This window comes from Pollachius pollachius (assembly GCF_949987615.1).
Source record: "Pollachius pollachius genome assembly, chromosome: 7".
In the NCBI taxonomy this organism is placed as follows: domain Eukaryota; kingdom Metazoa; phylum Chordata; class Actinopteri; order Gadiformes; family Gadidae; genus Pollachius; species Pollachius pollachius.
The window spans coordinates 10,955,214-10,974,075 of NC_136940.1; positions in this window are offsets into that span (position 1 = coordinate 10,955,214).

Consider the following 18,862-nt stretch of genomic DNA (forward strand, 5'->3'; position numbering starts at 1 on the left):
CAGAACACACCTCCTCCTTTCGACGAACCGCCCCTTGGGGTGCAAGGTCTTTCTCTAATTTACCGCCGCGTGGAAAAGAATGCTCTGCGCCAGTCGCAAACTAGCAACGACACATGCGTCTGTGTAGAAAGTCAATTGCGCTGGATGCAAGATAGGGCCCAAAGACTCCATCAGAAAAACCAAGAAGACAAAAACAACTTTTTCTCCCAGCATGGCGAGGAAGACGAGGGGGGACGATTTATAGGAGGTAGCTGCTCCCGAAGGCACGTGCGCTGCTGTGGAACACGGTGCTGTGAGCGCGGGGTCGTTAGCATGCCGCGGAGAGAGGAGAGTAGTGATGGATGCTTGGCAGAGGCATAAATACAGCCGTGCTCCACCAGACACAGCCGCGGGGGCAGATGTTTTCTGGCATGCTAGTATAAATAAATAAATAAACCCGAGCCAACAAGTATGAAACATCAGGGCCGATGGCGAAGGGATGTTCATATCACAAGAGGCAGCGGCTGCGTTTACTTTCTGCATTATTGAGGGGGTCATCAGGAAGTGGCCGTGTCAAAATGATAAAGTAAAGTATTGAGGGGTTTCAAAAACAAATATAAACCTAATCAATGAGTCATAGTGTGATAATGTGCAAGCGTGCACAGGCGTGCGTGCGTGCATGTGCGTGTGTGTGCGTGTGCCTGTGTGTGTGTTAATTTATTTCATGTGTTGTCGTCATTTTGAGGCTTCCACATTCTGCTTTGTTCATTCTTTCACCTAAGGCAAGGAATATATGGTGGCTGAATAATGGCCTTCTTTACATACTGTAACCCTTGGCCCAAGAAACTATTTGACAGTTAGTCAAAATGATATATTTATTTTAAATGTGATGTGAAATGTTATGTACGTGGAAGTGACGTAAGGATTTGAACACTCAACTTTCATTAAAGAGCTTATACCTGGTATATGTCTTATGCTGTAATCCATTTGGATGGTACGTTGGTACATGCAAGTCGTAAGTTGCAAATCTCCCAGCTTTCTTGGGGAATTTGCAGAGGCACGTCCCCTTTAGGTCGTAGTATATTTCCCGTTTCTCATTGGCTAGTTATTTTTATTGTTGGCTACATTAGCCTCTTTAGCAAACCAGCTCGAAAACAAACAACACAACATTACATTGTATTGCACGCACAGCAAGACCGTACAATGCATAAATTGGTGACCTGTATAAAGTAGTAATGTAATCAAGTGTGTAAAAGCATTTAAAATCTACATTAAAATGACCAATGTGGTACAAATACAAAGAAAATTAACGCTGCAAGCAGCATTGTACGGGTGCCAAGCCTAAAGCCGACCAATAAGACCCTGTCAGACCATTATGACCCTGACATGCCATTTAAAACCCTGACGCAGACCATGAGGACCCTGATAGACCATTTAGGCCATGACGCAGACAATGAAGACCCTGACGAAGACCAACTAAGACCTTTTTTGTTTGCATACGCTTGACAACACTGGAATAGCCTCAGCTCTGATCTGGTCATGGGCAAACAAATTTTCATGACCTTATGTCAAAAGGCTGAGGATTTGTGAGTCTTTAAAGTTTTCAATTGATTGCTTTAGCGCCCCGTATCGTATTATTCTGATGAAATTTAGCCTGGTTAACTTTGACCTATGCTTCTTTAAATACTCCAAGTTTGGTGATGATTGACTCAAGTTAACCCCGCCTTTTTTCATCTAACATTGATTGGGCTAATTTGGACATCCAGCCACAATTTTGTTACAGGTTCTTGGACAAATGTCCACATGATTCCCTGACTGTAGGTGAAAGGGGTCAGAAAACATTTCCGTCCAAAGTCTGCATTTTCAGTTAATTGATATAGCTCCCCCTATTGCCCGATGTCGGTACAGATTGGAGAGGTTGCATTTTTAGTTAATTTTTTTACCGCTCCCTATAGCGCGATATGGATACAATATGGAGGGCTTCATCTTGACCCATTTGCTGATGATTGGTGATTGGTTTAAGTTAACCTTGTCTTTTGGCATTAAGTTAATTTTGGACGATTTTGAGCCTCTGGCGGCCATGTTGTTTTGTCAATCAACTTCATTTTACTTCAGCAGTTGGACCTTGGGTCCCCAACATCCACTAATTTGGTCCCGCTCAAATCAAACATTCCGTCTATGAACTGTGGTGATTTTAGTCACAGGCCACGCCCATTTCAATGCCACGCCCTAATTGGAAATTTGTTAGGGCTATCTCGTTCAGAATTTGATTCTGAACAACTTTTGTATTGGTCTCAAGATCATCGGAGTCTATTTTAATGTTGATATAAGCATTTAAGTCTTTACGCGTTTTAAACCACACCCTTTTTAGAAGTCAATGGCTCCTGGGTGGTTTAATCTTCATTGGACAGACTTTGTTTTATGTCAGATTGAAGAGATTGCTCCATCGATGATAATTGCTAAAGGATTTTTGTCTACGTCTAAAAACCTAGGGTCCTTAGGGAATTTAGTGTTTTTAACAAAATTCAAGATGGCCGTTAATCTGTCCAAATAAAGTCATAGGTTCTTGAGGCATATTTGTTCACCATGAGGATTACATGTGTGAACAAAGTTTCATGACCCTAAGTTAAAGCTGTTATGAGATAGGTTTGTTCAAAGTTTGCATTTTTGGACTGTTGCTATAGCGCCACCTTTGGGCCAATCAGAGTAATATTTGCTCTCTGTTAATCTTGAGTCAGCCTCTCCAGCTGTAGTAAGTTTCATAAAAAGCGTACGAGCGGTTTAGGCTGTGTAAGTCAAACGTGGCGGAATAATAATAATAATAATAATAATAAAACTTACAATTACAATAGGTTGCCTTCGCACTTTGTGCGTGGCACCCTAATAAATCTCTTTATGGGCGCAGCCATTTTTGTTGACGAGTAGTACATTGGGCCTCACTGAACTCGCTCTACTTTCAAAGCGACGAGATACTATGACCAAAAGGGGGCGTGCCTCAGTGAAATGCCGCAAGAAAGCTGGGAGTTTTGCGACTTACAACTTGCCAGTACCGGCGTACCATCCAAATGGATTACAGCATTAGCAACCCATCAAAAAACACATACCGGTAGTCAAACATTTGAAGGCACATTTAGGCATTTCCTGTCTGGAGAGGGAACCAGTAATCCCTAATTGGGGAAGCTTTTGTTTTACTATCAAACCATAGGAAGTGAAGTCATATTGTGGTTCAATGTGGGAAACAGCAGACAGCAAGATTTGCAACAATATTTCAGGTGCAAAGGTGCCCACCGTGTAATGTAATGTAGGACGCACGTGTCCAAGGGCCATAACTACACTCCATCTGCACAAACGCACACCAGTCTATATATTCCTTTGCTTTATTTAATTAGCAGCAGCAGCAGTATGTGTAAGCGTGTGTATAAGTGAGTCTATAAGGAGCTTTAGCACATCTTAGCTCTCCTAGGGGAGGCAGAGCAACCGCCTAAACTCTGTCTGTGTCAGTCAAGCCAACCAAACACTCCCCACTGGGAACACACACACACAAACACAGATGCAGGCACTACAAGGAAACACATACACACAGTCTCCAGATCACTACAGTATGTGTCAGTGCCAACAGTCTGTCAGTTTCAAAGGTTTCCTACGGAGGAGAGATGGTAGTGCGTGACCATCCTAGAGTACCATACACGCGCATGCGCGCACACAAACAAACACACAGCTTTAGCATCGCAAACACACGCTAACTCCTATCAGATGGGCCTCTGAATGAAATGTGGCCATCAGCCCTGGCGGTGTAGGAAATCTGTCAATTTAAGCGCAAAAAAATCAAGAAACAAGTTAATTCATTCACTCATTCATTAAAGAAGAGAATGTGTTGTATTATTTTGTTGTCCCACATATTCTGATTTAAATATTTATACAGGAGCTGAATGTAATACATTTATGGCCTTTTTCCACCGACAGTATCAGCTCTACTCACCACGACTTAGCGTGGCATGACTTGGTTTAGTTCCAGGCACGTCGTGTTTCCATCTAGAATAAAGTTCCTCTTCAATGTGGGCGGGTCGTCATAGAACGCATGTGCGAAACTGCATTGACGTACTTATCCAAGCGACACATAAAGGGCTTGGCTTTGGTCTACACAAAACACAACAATGGAAGACTTGAGGGGTATTTCATCGAAGTCGCTTACGAAGGCGGAGCTTAGTTGATTAAGCCCAGTTAGATCTAACGCCAACTTCCACCAGAGGCTAAAGCCATTGCATCAACACAATTCAACCGCGCCTTGCTCAGGTTAGTTCAAACTAGGTTAACGTTATCTTGGATTACGCATGCTCACGAGATATTTAACCAGCCCAGAACCGTGAATGTTGAATCATGGATAAAATGTTTGGAAAGGACCGAGGGGGGTCTTTTCAAGCGGTGAACAGAAGCTGCTTGTGGAGGGCTATGAGGAGTGCAAGCATATAATAACTAAAAAAGGAACACTGTAACCATTAAAAAAACAGGGAGGCCGCCTGGCAAAAAAATTGCCGATCTGTTGAATGCATAAGTAGTATTAAGTGTAACATATTTTAATTGAAATTGACAAAGATTTTGTAATCAGGGAGATAGTCTCGGGGTAACGTGTCGGACTTGCACCCGGTCATCCGGGGTTCAATCCCCACAATTATTAATTTAGGAAGGATTACTTGAGAATTCAAAGAAATTATATGCCATTTATTTTCCATTTCTTTGAAAAGACAGGCCTAGTAAATGCAGCCAGAAAAAAATATGAAAAATTTACTAACCATAGTATTTTTCTCAAAAGAAGTCGTCTCAGCTTCCTGCCAAGAAACTCACCTGAATGGAATTTATTTGGATGACAATTTCCCATGCAGCAGTGTCTTTGTCATAGTGAAAAAATCGTCACTATCAGTAACATTAATATTAACATTAACTTATTAACTTTACCATGGGTTTTTGCAAGTCATATTTGGGTTCTAGGGAAAATGTAAGAAATATTTATTATATCAAATGTATATATATATTTGTTTGTACTTCATATATGCAAATTTGACCAATTGTGGTCTTTCACTTGACAAAATCATGAGGACTAGTCTTGGCGGAACCTTCTGATGGTGCACTTGTTTCCGACAGATGGACTTCTCTGAAACACTGCTCAAGCAAGCCTGGCAGTTAGCCTGCTACCGACCAGGTTAGTTTAGTCGGATAAATTGCCATGGTTACTTAGTGGACATTCCCATAAGTCACGTTAATGGAACGGAACTCTAACTGAAAGAAGTGAGGCTAAGCGAAATAAGCCCGGCTTTGCGTTTAGCTTGGTCGATGGAATACCCCTTTGGAGGTGATGGTGTATTTGCTGCTCAGTGTTGTAGTCAATAATCAATCACTATTGTTGACTGAACGCTGATGCTAGTATTTATAGATGCCGGGGGTCAGGCTCGGACATCACGCTCATCATGACTCATCCAGTGGCGTCACTCTCAGACCAATCAATGGCTAGCAGCCTGGTAATGTCACACAAAAGTATCAGGTCAGCTCTCTTGGTATCTCGAAGGAGGAGAGACTAAAAAAGTACCAGTTTGCAGGTATCAGGTACCTAATTTTGGTGATTGAAATGCAAAAAAAGGCAGGCTAAGTCAAGGCGAGTTGAGCTGGTACTTTGGGTGTTTTAGTTGCGACCTGTGTTTCTGAGTGCCCGGGTTGCAAAATATTTGAGCTAAAGAGATGTGTGAGAGAAAGAAAAACAATAGAGCTGTGTGCACAACAGTTTAACCACAGCTTGTTGAGTAAGAATTAGTCTCAAAATGCTAATCTCAACTGAACATGACAATAGATAGATGTCGGGATGGGGAGACACAAATATGAAAAAAGGGATTACTTTTATATAATTATAGCCATTCTTTTTTGGTATTAAGAATTTTATTAATAATGTTCTCCACATTACAAAATGAAACCCAGCTATATGGGTTGCCAGATATAACACACCTGAGCTTGAAATTGATTCTATCTGACCTAAAAAGACTCGTCCTCTTAAGAAAAGCTCCATGAGCGAAGCCCTGCTCAAAAACTGGTTTATAGTTTGCAAAGAATAAAAGCAACATTAGCAGATCAAAATACAGTGTAGTACTCATCGTTGCTTGTCATTGATGTAATTACAAAATATAGCTTGTCTCAAAATGTAACGTTGTGCTTAGCTCGTCTTGAATTTGTTTCCGTTCATTGTCCTCAACCTGGCAACCCATGTGAGCTTCGAGGCGGGGGGCGGGGGTGAGGGGCGGAGACATCTCTCTCCAAAATTGTGAATACTTGAACATTCCAATGCGGTACACATTGGGATGTATTAGTAATGTTACATATTGTGCCTTCAACAAGGTATGTGGTGGACGGAGCAGGTAGTGCGTGGTGTTTTCCTTCATTGGTAGATGTTGTATTGTGTTATAGTGTGTTGCAATGAGCAATAAGATAGGCAAGTGGGCAAAGGAGCGCATGAGTATATGTGTAACTTGTTAACCAAGAACAGAGCTATGCCAGGGAAGGTTTATTAATACGTCTCCATTGCCAAAATATATTAAGGCCTACGTTTGGACTTTGAGTTAGAGGATCTATTTGGGATCAAATTACAACAAAAATTCAAACAAATACTGCAGCAGGGAAAAAAATGTGCGCTGCGCTGTGCTCTTACAGGTGGACCATTTATGCTTATTTTCATGCAGGCTGTTAGACTGTTTCCTTGCAGCCTGATCAATAAACAGAGAGTGAATGAAGTTCACTTTTGTATAATATTCACAAAAGAAAAATGCGTTGCAGTTAAAGAGGCAGGCCTGTGTTGCTTAGGCGACTGCCTAAGCTGTAAGGTGCTCCGGGAAACCCTGGAAAGTAGATGTCCAGTTATATATGATAGAACGATATAGAGATTATGGCTGATATCATAGATAGTCTGATACCATTATGTTGGAAAGAGACGCCTTGAGGACGGAGGAAATGGGGAGAATTCTCTGGGCAGGAGGAGACATATCAAATGAAATCCCTCAATACCTTCCTCTCCTCCTGGCTATAGCTATACTTCTCCCTTTCACTCCCCCCCCTCTATCTTCCATTGTCTCATGAAGGAGGAACGGTAAGGTCACCTTCTCCTCCTTTCTCTTGTAGCAAAATTCTCTCTCTCTCTCTCTCTCTCTCTCTCTCTCTATGGAGTGCGGTCAGACATTGTTTCCGTTGCTGATGGCGGCTCAGTTAATTACACAGTCAAGCGGTCGTGCGTGTGACTAATCTCTGTTGTGCACACACCAAAAAATACATACGCACACACACACACACACACACACACACACACACACACACACACACACACACGCACACACACACTCACACACACACCTCTAGGGTTTCCTCTCTTGCCTGGTCCTTAATTACTTTGCCTTTACACTGTCTTTTCACCTTAGCTTCTAAGACCGTTCCATATATGACTATAATTGCAATCCGCAACTCAACGTGATCTGAGAGCCAAAAATATCCCTGAGAGCAAAGCATGGATCCATAGAACGTCCTTGCTGGGAGGTTTTTCTCCTTTGGGGATGAAGAAATAAATCTGGCTGTATTATATTATGATATGCATGCACACAGACATACACACACACACACACAAACATAGGAGAGGAATGAACATAAATGAAGACGCAAGGGGAGACATAGTAGGCCCAGTGGGAGGAAGTTGAAAAGACAGAGGAGAGAGAGAAACAGAGACAGAGAGGGAGAGTCAGTCAGAATTGGTGTTAAGTTGTAGAGGTTGAAAGGGCGGCATTGTCTCACAATCTATCCTACTGCCATGGTAAATTTAGCCTAGTGACGTTGTAATATAAACACATCCATTACACAGACAAGCGCACAAACACACACACATCCCTCCTACACCACACACACATAAGAGAGTAAGATCATGGGAAATTGAAGTGCAAAGCACAAGGTTAAAGGTTGTAGGGCTGGAAGTGTCAAACACAAACACACACACAGACAACTATACACACACACACACTCCGAAATTTCCCTAAAGTTCCACTAGTGCCGTTACTTAATTGCAGCAACATGTGATATATATTTTGGTTTGCAGAAAAAACTAAAGATATATCACCAAAAAAAATTGGTCCGCGTAGTAAATGAGAAAAATAAATTGTGTGGTCGCCCTGGAGGGACCTAATTTAAGCCCAGAAATAATGCATCCCGGTACACAAAAGTACAACAGAAAAAAAAGTCACACTGAGTTGGAGCGGGCCTTTGAGGCGCACTGCTTGTTTACAAAAGTAAAAAGAGGGAATTTAAATGGCTTGGCAGGGTGCAGGTAAAAAGAGAGCATTTCAGGTTGACATTTCGCTGAAATGCAAGGGGAATTCATGGATGATCAAAAAACGGGAAAGAATATGAAAAAAGAAAAAGGGATTAACATTGTGTTGTTAGTATACCCAACATGGACTTGAGATTGTCCACACAATTTTGTGCTGCCTGCCTTTAAAACCAAAGTAGAATGTTTGGGTTTGTGCATATTTGGAAGCAGGGAGTGAAATGATCTGAGGCGTAAGTAGTCGAGTGAGTGTGGTGTACTGTGGATTCTGGCACTCAGCGTTCATCAAAGAACCTTCTGTTTGGCCGCGTTCAAACCCCAGAGCGGAAGCTGGAATACCTATAGGCACTCTGCTAACCACTCGCTAGAGGTACTCCTATGAGTTGAAACACACACACACACACACGCGCACACACACACACACACACACACACAAACAGGCACCTGCTAAGTACAAACCGTCCTAGATGTTTGCCCAAACGTGTCTCTCCCTACCCTCCACTGGACAAATACACTTGAACAATGAGATGTTTTATCCATCCCATAAAGCTGACCTAAACATGTTCTATTTCGAAAAGAGAACCAGGCTCTCCCCTCTGCTATTCCTACATGATGTTTAGCCCCGTTTAGCTCGCTAGGAGAAGGGCGTCAGAGCAGATGGCCGGAGACGTATAGAGTACAGATGGCCTGCACTGCACACTGTGTGTGGGTGTGTGAGTGTGTGTGTGGGTGTGTGAGTGGGTTGTAAGAGGGCCCAATTAAGCCGCATCATGAAATGAGAGAGGAATAAGAGATAGATGGAGAGAGAGCAAGAGAGCAAGGGAGTAAGAGAGAGCAAGAGAGCGAGAGAGAGAGCAAGCGGGTGATAGAGGGATAGAGAGAGATATATATAAAGAGAGAGATAGAGCTCAGGGAAAAGGCATGTACCAGCTAGAACGACCTTCTCTACTCTCAATGGACCTTTTCACATAAATTCAATCACCAGGGATAGAAAGAAATAACCATATAGAAGTGTCCTGTGGCAACATGGAGGGAATGACTTCCTGTTCACCTAGAGGTCTATCAGGCAACCCATCTACATGTCTACCTAGCAGGCCCGCCTACAGGTGGATGCAATCAAAATATCATAGTTAGAATGAGAAATCAAGACATGGACAAAAGCTTAAATTAAGTATCAACTAAGGCCCCGTCCACACGGAACAGATTTTTTGGAGAAACCGCATAAGTCTTGTGTGTTTGGGCCGACCGCCCAGACGGATCCGGCAGATCCGTTGCCCGAAAACACACTTTTCTGAAACCAGGTCCAAGGGTGGATTCAAATAAAAATGGACCTATGCGGTTCCGTGTTAGGATTTGTGTGGACGCCTGAAACAAATATTTTTTTATTTGCATTCTTTTTGTAGCTTTAAATGCAGCCCTTTGGTAAATATAATTACTAACTGTACATTAAAAAGTATTTCTTCTCAATTTAAAAGGTTTAATCTCCTCCTCGACTGAATGTTTGTATACAGCGCGCAGGCTGGATACGCGCAAGCTTGATGCGCTCCACTTTTTTTGGTGGAGAACCAGCGCCTTGAATATTTACTACAGCGTTCCTACAACTCGATGCCTTTTCGCAATGAGTCCGTCATTATGGAGACTAGAGTTTTCGTAAACCCATAGCAATAATGTGGAAACCCCAGTCGATAATGTAACAAATTTCTGAGCGCAAAATATAATAACATTTTGCCTATCATTTTACAACGTATAACATTCGTTCACCACAAATGACTCTTAAAAGCAGTACCAACATTTTAATATTTTTTAACCATTCAGCGAACACAAGGTAATTCACTGATTATCATTTAGGGGGGCACTCAATGACATGCAGAAGCATCATAAACACGCCCACTGAAATGGTGTGAGAAATACCGACTTTCTACTCCTCATTCACATATAAGGTAATTTCCATTTCCTACAGAAAATACTACCTCAGGGGTAGTATTATTCAAGAGATTTTCAGGGTAAAAATGTCAGGATATGTTGTTCAAATATATGGCCCATCAGGAGAATATCAGGACTTACACGTGTCTGAAAGCAGCTAGTGTGTGAGCATTTGATTACATTATAAAATTTCTCAATTTATGTTAACAGAGGTAATTGTTCAATGGAAAGTGTAGTATACTATGCATGCAAATCAATTATTAAATAGCTTTTACTGTTATTCAGGGCTAAAAAGTGCATTGACATTTTAAAATGCAAGGCAACTACTATTGGTTAGTTTAAAAATAATAATCATCATTGTGATCAAACATCTCTTCCAGTGTCCTGGCCAAGACAGGCAGCAGTAGCCTACAGTCACACATAGCATACACACAAAACATAAGAAAAATAAAACAACTAAAACAGTCCACAGGGGGGAGGGGGGGATATCAATATCGCAAGACATTTGGGGTGGCTCAAGGAGTCGAGTAATATTAAGTTTGAGCAACAAAGTGTAAAGACATTTTGGGAGGCTCAAGGAGAAGAGTAATATTACATTTGAGCAACAAAGTGTAGTCTTGTGGTGGACTCTATAGACATAATTCACCATACTGTGTTATTGACATGTTTTCATTCTGTGTTATAGGGACACCGTCTCTTTAAGAATCACGTGACTTCTGTGTTGATATGCCAGTCGGTGCGATGTTTGAATTTAACGTTTTTATATGACAAAATGAAGGACCCGCCGTTCGAGGTGAGAAATTGGAGGTTAGAAATTGCCTTTTTCTTTTTACTCTTCAAATACGAACTTGTCCGATTAGAGTGAGGTATTATTGGATGCCCCTGTTCCCTTGATGTTTTTAATACTGCGGGTTCATTCAAGTGAAATGGGGTTAGGGTTAGGGTGAGGGTTACTGTTAGCCCTAACCCTAGGGAAAGGGGATCTAGAAACTTGTAGACGTCTAGAAGCCACGTCCAATTATGTTGCTGCCTCCAACCAACCATCACACTCTCAGAGGACTTAACAGCAGGATTATCATCCATCCATACCTAACCTGCAGAGACTCACACGCACACGCACACACACTGGGATACATGAGAATCAATCCTTCCAATTTCTATTGTGTAAACAACCCGAGCTGTATATCTGTTGGTCCAGCTTTTCCTTGGCATCTCAGATGACCAATAGGATACACAACAACTAGAGCTGTCCTTTCCTATCCACCCCCGCTCAGCTACTTCTACTTATTTGTTCTGCTCATCTAATTCCTAGTAGCTTGAGCAGCTTAAAGCTAGGGTAGACGATTTAGAGAAACCAGCCAGAGTAAACTAGATTGTGAAATTACCCAACCGAGAAAATCCCATCCCTCTCTTCAGACCTCCCCCCAAAGCCACTCCCCAAAAATATGGTACTAGCTCTCTAGCCTTGTAGAAGACTCTGGTCACAATTAGAGTACATGCAGGTGAGTAGGTATGTAGACAGACAGGTAGGCAATCACAGCAACTAAGTGAGAGTGAAATGAGGAGAAGTGGAGGCGACAATGTGTATGCATGCCTGTGTGTTTGTGTGTGTGTGTGTGTGTGTGCGCGTGTGCGTGTGTGTGTATGTGTGTGTGTGTGTGTGTATATAAGTGTGTGTGCATGGCGAACAGCCCTGATTCACTACTAGGATTATACAATCTATCCGAAGCACTGGTTCATGTGATATTCCTCTTGCCATGCATTTCAGGAGCGCTAGTCTGGCCCGAGTCAAGGCTATGGGGGTCTTCCATGTGGGGGTGCTGGCCTGGGCCACCCTTCACAGCAGACCAAGCAATCAGCTCAGCCTCAATGTGAAAATGCTGCAACCTGGGAGAATTACATGGACCAAGCCAAGTGTGACGATGCATTCTAATGTTGTATAGTGTAGACAGGAAAATTCCCTTCATTAGGCCGAAGAGCGTGCTGGTTATGAAACATCTGCAAGAACCAGTAGTGACCAATGAGGCCACTTGTTCTCTTCTGCTGGTAGAGTTACTGAAAGACAGTATTCATTTCATGTCACAGCCAGACTTCTGGCTTTGGTCGGGTGGGCGGGTGGGGGGTAGGGGGAGAGAGAGAGAGACGGTTGAAGTGGCTTAGGGCAGATGCTAGATAATACACGTAATCAGCAGACACCACACAATACGCAAAGAATGAGTGGGTCACTGGAGTTGTGTGTGTGAGACTATGTGCCTGTGTGTGTATTCGTGAGTGTGTATTTGTGAGTGTGTGTGTGTCAGTGTCAGTGTCACGATGCAGGCTTAGGATAAGTGTGCCAGCTGAAAAAAAATGGTGATTAAAAGGTGGTATTGTCATTTCTTTCACAATTTCTTTCACGTCATCTATGAATGTTATTAAAGTGTTGGAATGCCAGGGGCAGAAGTGAAATCTAAGCTACAATTTTCATTTTAATTCTAGTGGCTCTGTTTATTCATTGAGGTATAGTTTAATGATTTCTAAAAAAATATATATATATATGCACACAAAGGCAAGTAGATGGTCCACTTTTGTAGGTTACTGCACAATGAACACTTCTATGTGTATGGGATTAAGGAACCATAGGTTCAGTATAACCTTGACTAACTTCCAAGCCGCTCAATGTTATATCTACTTTTCAAGCAGCTAATGGGCTGAAAAAGTCCCTTATAGACTGTGATCATAGATAAACAACACAAAGGATTCCAACACCTCATCCATCCCAGATGTCTCTCTCAAAACCCTCCCTGCCTCAGATCAGCTGTTTCCAACAGACAGACAGACAGACAGACAGACAGACAGACAGACAGAGAGAGAGAGAGAGAGAGAGAGAGAGAGAGAGAGAGAGAGACACACACACACACACACACACACACACACAATGAGAGAAACACAGAGACAGAGACAGAAACACAGAGACAGTGAGAGAGCAAGAGGGAGACAGACAGTGAGAGGAACACAGAGGCACAGACAGATAGAGCGACAGAGAGAGAAAAGGAGAGAGAGTGAGAGCGAGAAGTGAGAGAGAGAAAGAGATTCCACTGACAGACAGCCGGGTGGAGAGAGATAGATATCTGGGGCGAGGGTGTATGGGTTTTTGACATTCTCTGCTGACATACTTCTCTTTCTTTTTTCCTTTCTCTGTCTCACTCTCATTCTAATTGTAAGTGTTTTCTCCTCACAGACATTGGACAGAGATTCTGAGAAGATGAAAGACACTTGTGCGATGGGCACAGATTTTCTCTCCCTCACCTTTCATCTCACCGGCCTCCAGTCATGCTGTTTTGTGTGTTTCGTCTAAACAATCCATTTGTAAATTGTCTCATGAAATCCCCCTCCCGCTCTAGCTAACCACCTCCTCCTAATTATTATTCTTAACATACAATCCTCATCTCTTGTCCTTGACATAATTTAGTCCTCCTCATCACATTTTAAAGTGCACATTATATTCAGTGAATGTCTTCCACAATCCTTCTCTTATGCATGTGTGCATAATTGTGTATACACACACACGCACACGCAATGTTCCCCTTTTGTCTGTATTTTTAATCTGTTCATGCTGTCTGTTGCTTGCATGCATCTATACACACATACCATAACCCCGCTCTCTCTTCTATCTCCCTCATCCTCTCCCTCACTCAGTCATCCATCCATCCTATAATAAAACAAAGAGTTTTGGATCTGTCTCGTGGAATTTCATCTGATTCCAAGAGATGAAAGGGATTCTCTTGGAATGAGTGGGATTGGTGAGGGCTATCGGTTATCTGATTGGCTAGCCTGCAGGGCTGTCAGTTTAAATGGTTACTGAGGAGAACAAGCAGAGGGTCGATAATAGTGAGATAACGGCGCAATATCTGAAACCTTTTTAATCAACAAATGGATAATCAGTAGCAATTTAGAAACTTTACAGCTTTGAGGCAGTCATAAAGTTAATCACATCTTCCACTTAAAAAACAAAGTGGAAGATGTGATTGTTGCATTATATTATATATAATATAATATTTAGGGCTGTCAAATAACACGTTAATTTTGATTAATTAATCACAGAAAGAATAACGTGTTAAAAAAATTAACGCAGATGAATCGCGCTTCTATAGTGCCCTTTGACTCGGTGCGTCATTTGCGTTTAAACAAAATGAAGGCAGACGAGAAGACGCTGCTCGGCCCCGTGAACGGAAAATTTTATACAACTCCCAGACGGAACTGTAGATAGGAAGGAACACCAGTGTTTCCCCTATATGCACTTGAAATATGGCCGCCGCTGCTGAATTTCTTTTTTTTTTAACAAGAGGAGAGCTTCAGCTTATCTCTTTAAATTACGAATGTTATATTATTTTACGCTACGCAAAATAATATAACATTCCGTGCGCTACGGACACTGGATATGCACTTCATACATTTGTGAGTAAAGCATATAAACGGAGAGGAGAGGAGAGCTCCTTCTTATCTCTTTAAAAAAACTAATGTTATATTATTTAGCGCTACGGACGCTTCATATCAAGGTCAATTCACGCTGTGAGCAAAGCATAAACGGAGGGGAACTTCCGCAGATTCGGAGTTTGCGGTTCAATAGATCATCAGTGAGACATCGTTGCGACGCAAGTGAGTGTAGTAACCCAGAGAACCAGCTACAACATTGTTTTCATCCAAACGAGCCGTCTTTAGCGAACGGTGAATTGCATTGGCTTCTACGATTTTTTATTGAGCAACACTTTCAATAGCGTCGCCATTATTGACTCTAGAGCCCAAAACTTGTTCCATAGAAGTATGGCCTCTTTATGGTACTACTTCAACCTTTAGTTTTGAAAAATATATCTTTCCTTATTTTTGAGGATTTTTTATTTAGCAACAATTTCAATAGCGTCGCGATTATTGACTCTAGAGTCCAAAAAAATCGTTCCATAGAGGCATGGCCTATTTATGGTCCTACTACAATCTTTGTGATGGGGAGAGGGGAGGGAGTGGGAAGATGCATTTGTTTGAGGCACAGACCTTTTCGATTGTTGTAGTATTTGGGTTATGTGATTTTACTGTATAGGGTGGTTGTTGATATAAAATATTTTTTGTTAAATAAATGTAAATAATGGTTTTAAAGATTATACTTGTAATATGTTAAATCTATCCTTATTTCCCCTGCTCATTACTGTGCACAAATGTACTGTATGTATGTTGCCGGCAGACACATAGAAATCTCCCGGCAGGGTGCGCTTTGCGAGCACACAAAAGAATTTGCACACGAAAAAAATAACATCTCACCTCCGCTGCTGCAACTCCATCCTAGGGGAAACACTGAACACCGTTATCTGCAATCTCTGTAGTAAGGAATTTTCCTATCACCGGAGTTCATCAACCCTTAAATATCACCTCAATGCAAAACATTTGGAAGCAAGCTCGCAGGTACGATCTGCCACAGCCCCTGAAGCTGGCGCTAGCCAGCCTTGTCAAGCCACACTCGACCTGGCGTTCAAGCGAGTGAGATGGAAATTTTATTAATTTGATCTTAAAATGCACCGTATGTTAATGAAGGACATGTTTTAAATGAAAAAGACATTGAACTTTATGTCTATTATTCATTGAATCACTCATATGCCATAATTTACTTGAATTAAATTATTTTGAAATACTTTCTCAGAAAAATGTAAGCATGCGATTAATTTAGATTAATTAATCACAGACTCTGCAATTAATTAGATTAATTTTTTTAATCGCTTGACAGCCCTAATAATATTATCTATAATATCACGGCCAAAAGCTGTGTGAGCCTCCAGATGGTATTATGAATTAAAGACTGCGTCAGGTTCTTGGATGTCTCTCGTACTTTCACACCAAGCAAAGACTCGTAGTGGGGGTTATCTCGGCTAGAGTCCTGCACGGGTTCGGGGACCCGACGGGTGACCCGCACAATTTGGAAGAAACGGTTGAAAAAGAATACTGTGTCGGAAACGGGTGCGGGTCGGGTCGGACACCGTACGTCAAGACAAAGGCAGCAAAACACTCGCCGAACTAAGACATTATGTTTTTAAACATAACGGCTCTGCCATCGACACACGCTCAGCTAAGAACCCACACGCATGCGCACACACCGCAGCGACACTCGCCCTTAAACATAACGGCTCCGCCATCGACACACGTGCAGGTTAGAACACACACGCACGCACACACACCGCAGCGACACTCGCCCAAGTAAGACGTTATGTTTATAAACATAACTGCTCCGCCATCGACATATGCGCCCAGGTAAGAACACACACACCGCAGCAACACACTCGCCCAGGTAAGATGTTATGGTTTTAAACATAACGACTCCGCCTTCGACAAACTCTTCCAGGAAACACGTTCTGTCTATAGACTTTAGAAATTGCGATAAAATAAGGGACAATTTTTCACCTTGACAAGCAACGGCGGGTTGTTCATTTTGTCATATAAAATATGTTAAATTCAAGCATCGCACCGACCAGCAATAAACACAGAAGTCACGTGATTCTTAAAGAGACACTGTCCTTATAACACAGAACGAAAACATGTCTATAACACAGTATGGTGAATTATGTCTATAGAGTCCACCACAAGACTACACTTTGCTGCTCAAATGTAATATTACACCCCTCCTTGAGCCTCCCGAAATGTCTTTACACTTTGTTGCTCAAACTTAATATTACTCTTCTCCTTGAGCCTCCCCAAATGTCTTGCGATATTGATATCGCCCCCTCCCCCCTGTGGACTGTTTTAGTTGTTTTATTTTTCTTATGTTTTGTGGCAAGAAATTAAATGTTGGCACTGCTTTTAAGAGTCATTTGTGGTGAACGAATGTTATACGTTGTAAAATTATAGGCAAAATATTATTATATTATGCGCTCAGAAATTTGTTACATTATCGACCAGGGTTTCCACATTATTGCTATGGGTTTAATTACAACTAGAGGTTGAGCGCATGCAACGTGCGCGCGAAAACTCCAGTATTATATTATAGATGTCTATATATTATATTATATCTTTATAGAGCTCCAGATCTCCCGCCGGAGCTACCGGAGTGTTTTGTGTGCGCCGGATGATATTATGAATAAACGACTGCGTCTCTGGTACTACATCATTGCTTCTTTAGCACTCGTGTGATCTAACGGTCACACCGGTCACCCGGAAACGTCAAAATCCATACCGTACCGCAAATTCACACCAGTGTACTCTCTATACCGTTTATACCATACACTCCTAAGTCCCACCCACTGGCACTGATCTGGAATTTGCTTGTAGTTTATTAGAGCGCCCCCCCCCCCCCTTACACTTCCTGGTTTAAATGACACAAAAATCATAATTTTACGTCATTTAAAGCAGGAAGTGTTAGAGGTAGATACGGATCTCTCCCGTCTCAGGGGAAAATGAGGGAATGATGCAAGACCATTCAAAAATATGACTGGGTTTCTAATGATACAAAGCTTAATGTAAATGGGTTAAGTGTAATGCTCTTATCAACCATTATCTTCATAATGTGTAACGAAAATATGAATTGTAGAATGAAATACTAGGCAGTGATGACTCCCTTATATTGAATGGTATTTTATTAATTTGTTAATTAATGGAGCAAGTGTTGAATACACAGCTGGACACAAATAAACACACATTCAGGGAATATGTTCACTGAACAAACATATACAATATATCAATTTGTTGACATTTGCCTGTGTGTCTGTTATATCAACTTAACCGCAACAAATATCTTTCCCACTGACATGGATGAACAATCTTGTCTAGTGCTTATTCTCTCACACACTCTCTCACACACACACACGCACACACACACACACACACACACACACACACACACAATGATATAGAGCAGTCAGGCATTCATCGGTTGAGATGCATTCCTGAGCTCCGTGCAGACCGTCATTACCTTGGTTTATCTCACCACAGCTAGCTGTAGAGATACGACCAGCTTCAAATATGTTTTGCCGGCAGTAGTACAAACGCACGCACGCACACGCACACTCACACACACGTACACCATTTCTTGCTCTACCTCTTCAAAATCTCTTAGGATTGATAGTAAAATGTATATGATGTGTTCCCCACCTAAAAACACACACACACAAACACTTCCCTGTACAGCCCAGACAAAATCTTCACTCTTCTTCACAACAGCTGAAGTGTAAATGAGCAAATAAGCACGATAGTAGTGTGTGTGTGTGTGTGTGTCTGTTTGTGTGTGTAACAGAGGGTGGAAAAGCGATAGATAGTTGGATAGAGAGCAAGAGAGATGCAGCGAGAGAGAATTAGGGCAGGAGAGAGAGAAAGAGAGAAAGGGAGCACAGCAGGATATTTAAGCAAGGGATGGCAATCATGAATATGAAATTCTTTGCTGGTTACAGACAGGACTCTTGAAATGTTGTCCAGCAGGGTTGAGATGATGAACCAGGTCGAATGGCGGATTGGAGGGGTATGTTATGATGCATTTAGAAATTTCAATTGAAGACTGACATGAACACTCTCAAGCTGAGGAGCCGAGGACAGGAATACAAGCTGGAGCTTACCTCAAATAAGGTTTAGGTTTCGAATTTCAACATTTTGACCGTTATTGCTTCAACT